Genomic DNA, 8,862 nt, shown 5'->3' with positions numbered 1-8,862 from the left:
CTGGAGAACTACCACCCCCTTAGTTTGGGTACACAATGCAGCAGCATGACACTGCATTGACATAATTAAAGAGGATTATGTGCTGCGTCACTCGGCCTGGCGCGCGGAGGCCCACGTGCCCAGTGTTCACCTTCTGCTGACCGGGCGCTCTGGGCCTGCGCGCGCGCTTCCTGGATAAGAATGAGCCTTGTAGCCAGTTCTAAAAATAGCTCTGTCGGCGGTGCGCTTTCCCAAAATCCTGCAAGCTGATCAAGGACTGGGTGGGGGAGCCAGGCCTGCGTGCACAGCTGCGGATACATGCCATGCAAAGCGGTGACCGGAGGGTATTATGTTTTGTTGTGATCTTTGAATCTGACGTTCCATCCGTTTTAAGCTACCCTTAACATGGGTAGTAATACCTATTGTAATTGCGCCTAGAAGTGGGAGAAACCTTGCATGAAGTGATATGTAAATTACATTAGTATTATAGGATAGGGACGAAATGAAGACAGCATTAAAACACCCGGTTAGCAATAGTTCTGGTATCTACGTGGACTCTCACTAACACGTTTCCACCGATTTTAAGTGCACGTTTGAATCTAAAAAAGTACACGAGTTTGTCTTTCAGCTGATTGGAGGGAACGCTGTGTGCGCCGGGGGACATGTACACGTGCAGCAGGCAACAGAGCAGGCCGTCTTGCCACACATTGTTTTGGCTGCGAGCTTTTCAAGATCAGACAGGTCCTTTCCTCGGGCAGTTTGAGTGCAGCTGAAACTGTTCTTGCCTTTATAGGCAAGAGCGGTCCCATTCCAGGGCACGGGGGGGGGAGGAGGGGGGGTTGCGAGGAATGCAAGGTTGGTAAAACAGCATTATGCACAGCTCACGTGACTCTGGTGAATAGTCTTGCATGGTATTATTTGTTCAATGTGGCGCGGTACTATGTACATGATGTCATGGACAGTAGAGTAACTTTAATGAGAATGTTGGGGGGTGAAGGGGCATGACTTCTAAATGAAAGGGGACCCTTCCAAACGAGTGGGACAAAATGGAATTATCTCACTCCCACCCGCCCCCTTCCCAAATATATAGGGTAAAATTAGTTTTTCAAACTTCAGTATTTTGGGATTCGAAATTATTGCATTCTATATTTTGGTATGATCCCGGACAAAATGGCGTGCCACAAATGTTGGGGGGACAAACACACTTGTCCCCCCCTAAAATGGCGCCCATGGCCATAGAGCAGCTAATTCTATTTGCCTTTTCACTGATTAGTCATCAGGAGGCTGCAGACCAACTCCCCAGTTCTAATGAGCATAATTCTAGCAGATGAGTTGTGAAAATGCTACCAACACCCCTGCACTCGCATGCAGGATACTGAGGCTCAGCACCTCGGGTCAAAGATGACTGCAAAAGTAACCCTCAGTCTGGAGAAACTGTAAAGCAGGGCTCTGCCTAGATCAGTGGCCTGCAACTGCGGCTCTCCAGATGTTTTAAACCACAATTCTATGGCACGTCAAGGAGGCTCATATTATGCTTTCAATCTTTACTACTGACAAAATAGCAGCAAAGAAAAAACTTTGTTGAAACACTAACTTTTTTCTTTTAAAACAGAAAAAACACATGAACCATAAGCACACAGTGCAGGAACCCAGTCCAAGATGGGGCTCAGAACCAGCCCATTAACCAATCAGGATGAACCCACCCCCATAAATATCCTTTACTCTAACTACAACTCCTCTTTCTTTGCTGCTGACGCAACGAGATAAGTCCTTTTGTTACACGCTCGTCCTTTCTTCCGTGAAGGGGTTTTCTTGATACATTGATACATTGTTTCTGTGTTTAAACTGTATCTTGGTGTAGCTTTACATTTACATTTGTAGCATTTACGTTTGCTTGTTCAAACGTTGGGGGGAACTTTAACCTCGCCTCAGTCACGCCCAGAGTCGGCCCTTTCTTCTTCCTTCGCGCCCTCTTCCCTCCTCCCCCTCTTCCCCTTGGGGGTTTTATTGTTTGCCTGCTCTGCGAAGTGTATTATTGCTCAGCGTATATATATATATATATATATATATATATATATATAATTAAACACAAGCTCGCCTGGTGAGGAGCGGCTCGAGCGCATTATGTGCAGTCACGCCTCATTTATAAAGAGGCTTGTTTGTGTATCAGCGTTCGCCTGCTCGGCGTTCTGTGTGACTGACTGCCTCAGGCAGTAATATACATTACACATTTCGCGTTATGCACGCGAGTTTGTTGGACATTATTGCCTGTTTTATTGATTCTGTGTTTGTGCCTGCTTGGTCCTGGGTTCTACCTGGGCTAATTTATTCATTTATATATTTTAATATATACATACCTTTCCACATATTTCAAGTGGAGCTTTGGTAGGTCTGCTGGACCTTCTGTTTGGTCAGTGTCACTTGGGTGTGTTTTTCCTTCACATTCTATTTTCAGTGTTACCAACAATGCAGTCAAATAAAGGGGTAGAAGGGGTTCCCTCAGTGGATGCCAGCACCCAAGTTAGGGCGGCTTCAAAGAAAAGTGATAGACCTAATGAGGATTCCGGAATGAGGGGGTTGGGAGAGGCCTCCCTGGTTCCACCCCCGTCTGTTTCCAGGGCTATAAAGTATTCCATAGATTTGGCTCTGTTGAATTTAAACTCAACCTTAGCCTCAGCTTTTGACAGGCTAATTAGTAAGATTGCCGACTTCCATTCTAGTCCTATTCAGGGACCTTCTACAGCGCCCAGAAAGTGCACGACCAAAACTAAACATTTAAAAGGGCAACTAAGCCCAGTTCAGAGTTCTCCCTTTTCCCCCCGACTCCCCGGTTAGAGCCTTAAAACGTAAGTTTGGTGAGGGCGTTGCCCAGTCTTAAGCCCCAATTAGGTTGACCTCTACTCCTTTATCATCCCCTGATTCCTCTGACGATTCGGACTCCCCGCCTAAGAGGCGTAAAAGGAAAGTATCATCTGTGGGGGTATCCCAGACTGCTGAGGAGCAATTGTTGGATGACAGTGGGGTTCCGTTTTTTGATCCCTCCCTCATTCAGCACCCTAGGTCAGCGGAATGGCATCCTTCCGAGGCAGTCTCCTCTTTCCTCCATCATTGGGTTAGGAGGGCTCTTCCTAGCGAAGACAGGAATACATTATGTTCAGAATGCCCCGTCCTGTTATTCCTGACAAGGTGGCAATGACTCCTGTTACTGATCAGTCCATGGTTGCTTTTTTGTCCCAAAGGGGTAAGGACCCAAAGAAAGGAGTTGATGGGGCACTTAAGAGTTGTCAGGACAAAGTTGTTGGACATGTTAGGGCCCTTGACCCAAATATTCGAATTGGCAGAAGAGGCTGCTATTAATGAATCACAAATAGATGTTGAGGCGCTCAGGGGCTGGGTGCAGCATTCCGTTTGCCTGCTCGGCAATGCTAATTCCAGTATTTCCAAGGAGAGGCGCAAAGCTTTCCTTAGGCGCATAGTTCCCAAGCTACAAGATATGGCTGAGGGAGAGGCTGGTCCCAAATCTCAAGGAAATCTTTTTGGGGATATGTTTATTAAGGACCTCTCAGTTTATGTCCATATCTTTACTGCATTAGACAAGGCCCAGACAAACATTAGAAAAGTTTTTGCACCTAGAATTTTTGATAAGGCCGGACGAGGAAGAGCCCGCTCTTCTGGCCGTTCCTCTTTCAGGGGCTCTACCCGACCACAACAATACGCCTCTAGAGGGGCCCATCATTCTTCCTCTGCTCGAGGATCACAGATGACCTTCTATCCCCAGAGAGGAACTCAGTGGAGAGATCGGAATGGCAGAGGTGCAAGTAGAGCGAGATCCGCTCCAGGTATTGTCTCGTCTCATAAATGTTTCTTCCCACAAAGGTTTGGGGGGCAGGTTGGTACGATTTCTTCATCAGTGGGAAGGTCTCACCTCGGACCCATGGGTGTTACAGACAGTTCAGGGATTTCAAATAGAATTCTACTCCCCTCCATGTCAACTCTCGCCGCCTCCACCTCTTGTGTTCGATCAAGAGAAGCAGAAGCTGGTGGACGCGGAGATTTAAGAGCTTTTTTTCAAGGGTGCGGTAGTCCCGGCCACATTCAAGGCCTCTCAATTCCTCAGCACGATTTTTCTGGTTCCGAAGTCCGAAGAGGGTTTTCGCCCCGTGATAAATCTCAGAGCCCTCAACTCATTTGTAGTCTGCCAACATTTCAAAATGGAGGGCATTCATCTTCTGAGGGATTCCCTGCTCCCAGGGGATTGGCTGGTCAAGTTCGATCTTAAGGACGCTTATCTAGTAGTCCCTGTTTTTCCCCACATCAGGAGTTTCTTCAGTTCCTTTGGGGGGGGTCGCCTTTGGCAGTTTGCCTCTCTCCCGTTCGGCCTATCATCAGCCCGTGGTGTTTCACCAACCTAATGAAGCCAGTGATGGCCTTCCTCAGTCAAAGGGGATCGGGGGGATCAGGAGTATAATTTATCTAGACGACATTCTTCTCCTAACCCAGGATCTCTGGATTCTGCAGGGTCAATTGGATCTGATGATCTCTCTTTTGCAGGATCTAGGGTTTGTTCTAAATGCCAAAAAGTCCATATTTTGTCCTACTCAATGTATCCAATTTCTGGGCTTCAATATAGATTCACAGCAGTGCATCCTCCTTCTCCCAAGAAATTCACCTCATCCTAAGAAAGGGAATTGTGTCCCTCCGGCAGTTAACGAGGGTGGTGGGAATCTTGTCTGCCTCCATTCAAGCTATATTTCCGGCGCCTCTTCATTACAGGGCTCTTCAATGACTCAAGGGAAGACATCTGCGCAAGAGTCTGTTTTATGGTCAAAAGGTGAAGCTGGATCCAGAAGCCCGGTTGGAGCTTCTTTGGTGGTTCAAGCATATGAATGCCGCGAATGGCAGAGCGATCTTTGGACCCTCTCTGGATGTGTTCCTCGAGTCAGATGCCAGCAGAGCAGGTCGGTGGGCCAGGATAGGTCAGATTTCCACTGGGGGGAAATAGTCAGATCAAGAGAAATTGCTTCACATAAATTGCTCATAGTTGCTCGCAGGTTCCTTTGCGGTCAAGAGCCTTCTCAAAGATCAGGGGAATTGCTGTGTCCTCCTTCGAATGGACAATGTCTCAGCAGTTTGATGTATCAATCACCTGGGGAGGACCTGCTTGAAGGCCCTAGCGGACTTGGCAAGGGAGTTCTCGCATTATTGTCTGGACAGAAACATCCTGCTTCAAGCAGAGTATCTTCCGGGAGTAAGCAATTCAGTGGCAGACTAGAATTACCGCTACCTTCAGGACAGCAGCAATTGGATGCTGGACAGGAGTATTTTTGCATTGATTCAGTCTCTTTGGGGTCCCATTCAGATAGACCTCTTTGCCTCCCGTCTCAACTGCCAGGTTCCCCGGTTTTACAGTTGGAGACCGGATCCCCTGGCTCTGGCGACCGATGCATTCCTCCAAGACTGGTCAGGTCCTCTACCTTATGCTTTTCCTCCATTCTCCATGATAGCCAGGGCTCTGGTGCAGTCGCGCAGGTAGCGTGCTACCTTGATAATAGTGACCCCGTTCTGGCCTTCTCAGGTATGGTTTCCCACTCTCCTAGACTTGGCTGTGGATTTTCCTTGCCTTCTTCCTTTTCATCCCCAGCTCCTAACGGACTCGACGGGTCTCCCTCACAGCCTGGTCCTTCAAGGACATCTTTCCCTTATGGTTTGGAAGATTTCAGCTCTTCCTGGTGCTTCAGAGGCCTTTCGCTGGACTCTATTAGCGTCATCAAGGATTCCTGGGCAGCTTCCACCAAGACAGGGTATTCATCGGCATGGGGCCGCTGGGTTAGCTGGTGTATGGTTAGACACCTCAATCCCATTTTTGCTCCTCCAGTAGACATAGCAAACTTTTTAGTGGAATTGTTTAAAGAAGGCAAAGCCTATAGAACAATTAACGGGTTCAGATCAGTGATATCAGCTGGCCATGTTCTGGTTAAAGGAGAACCTGTTGGGAAACATTTCTTGGTCAGGAAGGCTCTGAAGTCAATTAGAGTTAAGGTTCCTCCTAAAGCCAGGTATTCAGTTCTGTGGGATGTTAATAAGGTTTGCTTGGCCTCATAATCAGGAATTATCCCTGCAACAACTTTTTTCAAAGTTAGCAATGCTGCTATGTCTTGTCTCCATTAAGAGAGTGTCTGACATTAGAGCTCTTGATGTGGACAACAAGATCTTCTCTCCTCAGGGAGTGACCTTCATTGTGACTAAGAGAACTAAATGTATGATTTCTTCAGTTTCTTATCCGGTGTTTCCTGAAAATAATAAATTATGTGTGGTTCAGTGTTTGAAATGTTTTGAAGCTAAAACAGTAGATCTTCCTCCCCCAGGTACCTCTAAGCGGCTTATTTCATACCGTACGACTTATAAGGCAGTGTCCTCAGCTACTCTTGCTAGATGGGTTAAATGGGTTAGGAAGAAGCTGTTATTGACATTTCTTCCTTTGGAGCTCATTCAGTTAGGGGTGCCATGGCATCAAAAGCGGTTTTCCTCGGGGGAGGTTTGGAGCAGATCCTAAAAGCAGCTGATTGGTCCAGGGAATCTACTTTTAAGACGTTTTATCATAAACGGATTGATCATGTGGTTTTCAATGTGATGCAAGGGCTTTAAACTTGCATAATATGGGCCTCCTTGTCGTGCCATAGAATACCTAATCCCCTGCACTATCATGAGTGGGGGTTTAGATTCAATTAAAGACAAGGAGGCAAGTATTAAATGTGCTAACATTTGTCTCCTTTTTTCAGCTTCGTGTTGATCACCTTGGGAAAACTGGATCAGCGGAAGGTCTCCGGAGTCTGCGCCTTGAGGAGTTGGCTGGACTGTTCTTTAATTGGACTGTGGACCTTTTATGTTTCGCTTTTTAGGGCGTCATTTGCAGCTTCAGAAGAGGAGTTGTAATTAGAGTAAAGGACATTTATGGGGGTGGGTTCATCCTGATTGGTTAATGGGCTGGTTCTGATCCCCATCTTGGACTGGGTTCCTGCACTGTGTGCTTATCGTTCATGTGTTTTTTCTGTTTTAAAAGAAAAAAGTTACTGTTTGAACAAAGTTTTTTCTTTGCTGCTATTTTGTCAGTAGTAAAGATTGAAAGCATAATACTCGCCTCCTTGTCTTTAATAGAATCTAAACCCCCACTCACGATAGTGCGGGGGATTAGGTATTCCTTTAAAGCAACATCAGCGCAGCAGATTGTAAAATCCTGACTCAGGAACGTTGGGGGAACAATCCTGCCAAATTTGGTGGGTTGAAGCTGAGTTTGTCCGCCTGGTGCACGGAGACGACTGTGGGTCTTGCTGTGGAGCAACAGCATTGAGGAGAAGGGCTTTGGCATGTGACTTGACACTCACACGAGAAGGGGCAGCCGCTGTGATGATACCGGAGCTGTGCTGCAGGCGGAGCGGGGCGAACAATACCAGCCCGGCTCAGAGGTGAAACCTGGTCGCTGAACCTAACGTTGTTACCTGGCTTGCCCAGGAGACAAAACTGCCTCTTTCGGAGGCTGACGAGGAGCGAGACATGGGGGGGGACTGTTGTCAAGTACTGAAGGCTGAGGAGCACAAGGAGAACAGGAGTGAGTGGCATGGGGGCCAACTCCACGCAAGAGGACAACACCATCCATGCAGCATAAGGAGCAGCGGTGAGATGAGCCTACCCGAGAGCACTGCAATCTGAGTGAGGCCAGGATTGCGGCAGCGGCGGCACTGAAAGTGCTTGTGGATCAGCGGGCCCAGAACAAAGACGCTGGTGCCAGGCTGGAGCGAGACCCAATCCACGGCAGGGGGAACATTGTTGTCATCAGCTTCCCTGAGAAAAGTACAATAATCACAGACAGTGCAGACCAGATGTGTGGCAGTTGTATGGCCAGAAACACTACACTTGGATGTATTAGAGGAAAGCAACGCTACGTGCTGCAGTTGTTCACCTGGCAGTGGTGATGGTCTGGTAACACGGGTTTGTGTGGAAATGAGCAGCTGAAGAGCCAGCATGCACTGTCCCCAGCTGATATTTATGCGGCGTTAGCAGTGCTTTGAGTATTTCAAGAACCACTGGCTGGGTGGGACAAGGTATACTGTAAGTGCTCACCTTCTGCTGGATATAGAAGTGGCCTGTGGTCACAAGCAGTGTGAGCAGGGGGGAGTCTGGTCTTCCCATAAACAATACATACTGCACCTGGGGAAAGAATAGAGCACTGACCAGCCCTTTGAGTGGTGAGACATACATAATTGGAAGAGGAATGGAGTAACATAGCTGGGACTACCCGGCATGGTGACTGCTGTTGTGTGATTTCTGCCTAAGTGTGTCTACACTACTCAGGAAGAGGTGCTAGATTATTGCACCAGCGGGTATGCAAATTATTCAGCAACAGTGGTGTAGCGGTACTGAGTGCAGCAAGAGTTGTTGCGTGGCAGTGCTCCTTAGCAGAAGGGCAGGGGGGAGCAGAAACAAGATCTGAGCTGCAGCAGGATGTCTAAATCACAGAAAAGGGGAGAAGCACGAGTCGGAGTTGCAGTTCGAAAAACCCAAGCCAGGCTAAAAATCAAAAAGGGATGGAGGATATCCCTACCGAGTGTAACGGTTTATTGAGAAGCCACCCTCAACACAGGGAGTCCCTTCCCTCCCCACTCAAGTGGTTATTCAACAAACTGTTTAACAGATTTCTCTTTGCCCTATCTCAGACACATATCATGCCCCTTGGATCCCTCACCCCTGAGCTAACAATGAGCCAAGAAACAGGCCGGCGTACAGGAAATATATTGATATTTATATAAATTAATGGAAATTAGCACTAAAATATCGAAAAACACCACTTTATTCGTGGCACAACATAATCAAATTCTCTCAGCATAA

At 47.5% G+C, this 8,862-nt stretch overlaps 1 long non-coding RNA gene across 1 annotated transcript; it reads left to right on the top strand.

Moving 5' to 3' along the window:
- Nucleotides 1-213: 213 nt before the first annotated feature.
- LOC138467155 (uncharacterized) lies at nucleotides 214-7,110 on the top strand. The gene is made up of 2 exons (XR_011268080.1): nucleotides 214-323; nucleotides 6,759-7,110. It is a non-coding gene; the product is annotated as an uncharacterized lncRNA (long non-coding RNA).
- Nucleotides 7,111-8,862: the final 1,752 nt, after the last annotated feature.

The sequence above is a fragment of the Ambystoma mexicanum genome, chromosome 4q (assembly GCF_040938575.1).
Source record: "Ambystoma mexicanum isolate Mex_15411 chromosome 4q, UKY_AmexF1_1, whole genome shotgun sequence".
Lineage (NCBI taxonomy): Eukaryota > Metazoa > Chordata > Amphibia > Caudata > Ambystomatidae > Ambystoma > Ambystoma mexicanum.
Note: the sequence above shows the minus strand (reverse complement) of the source record. Positions and strands in the feature narration are given on the sequence as shown.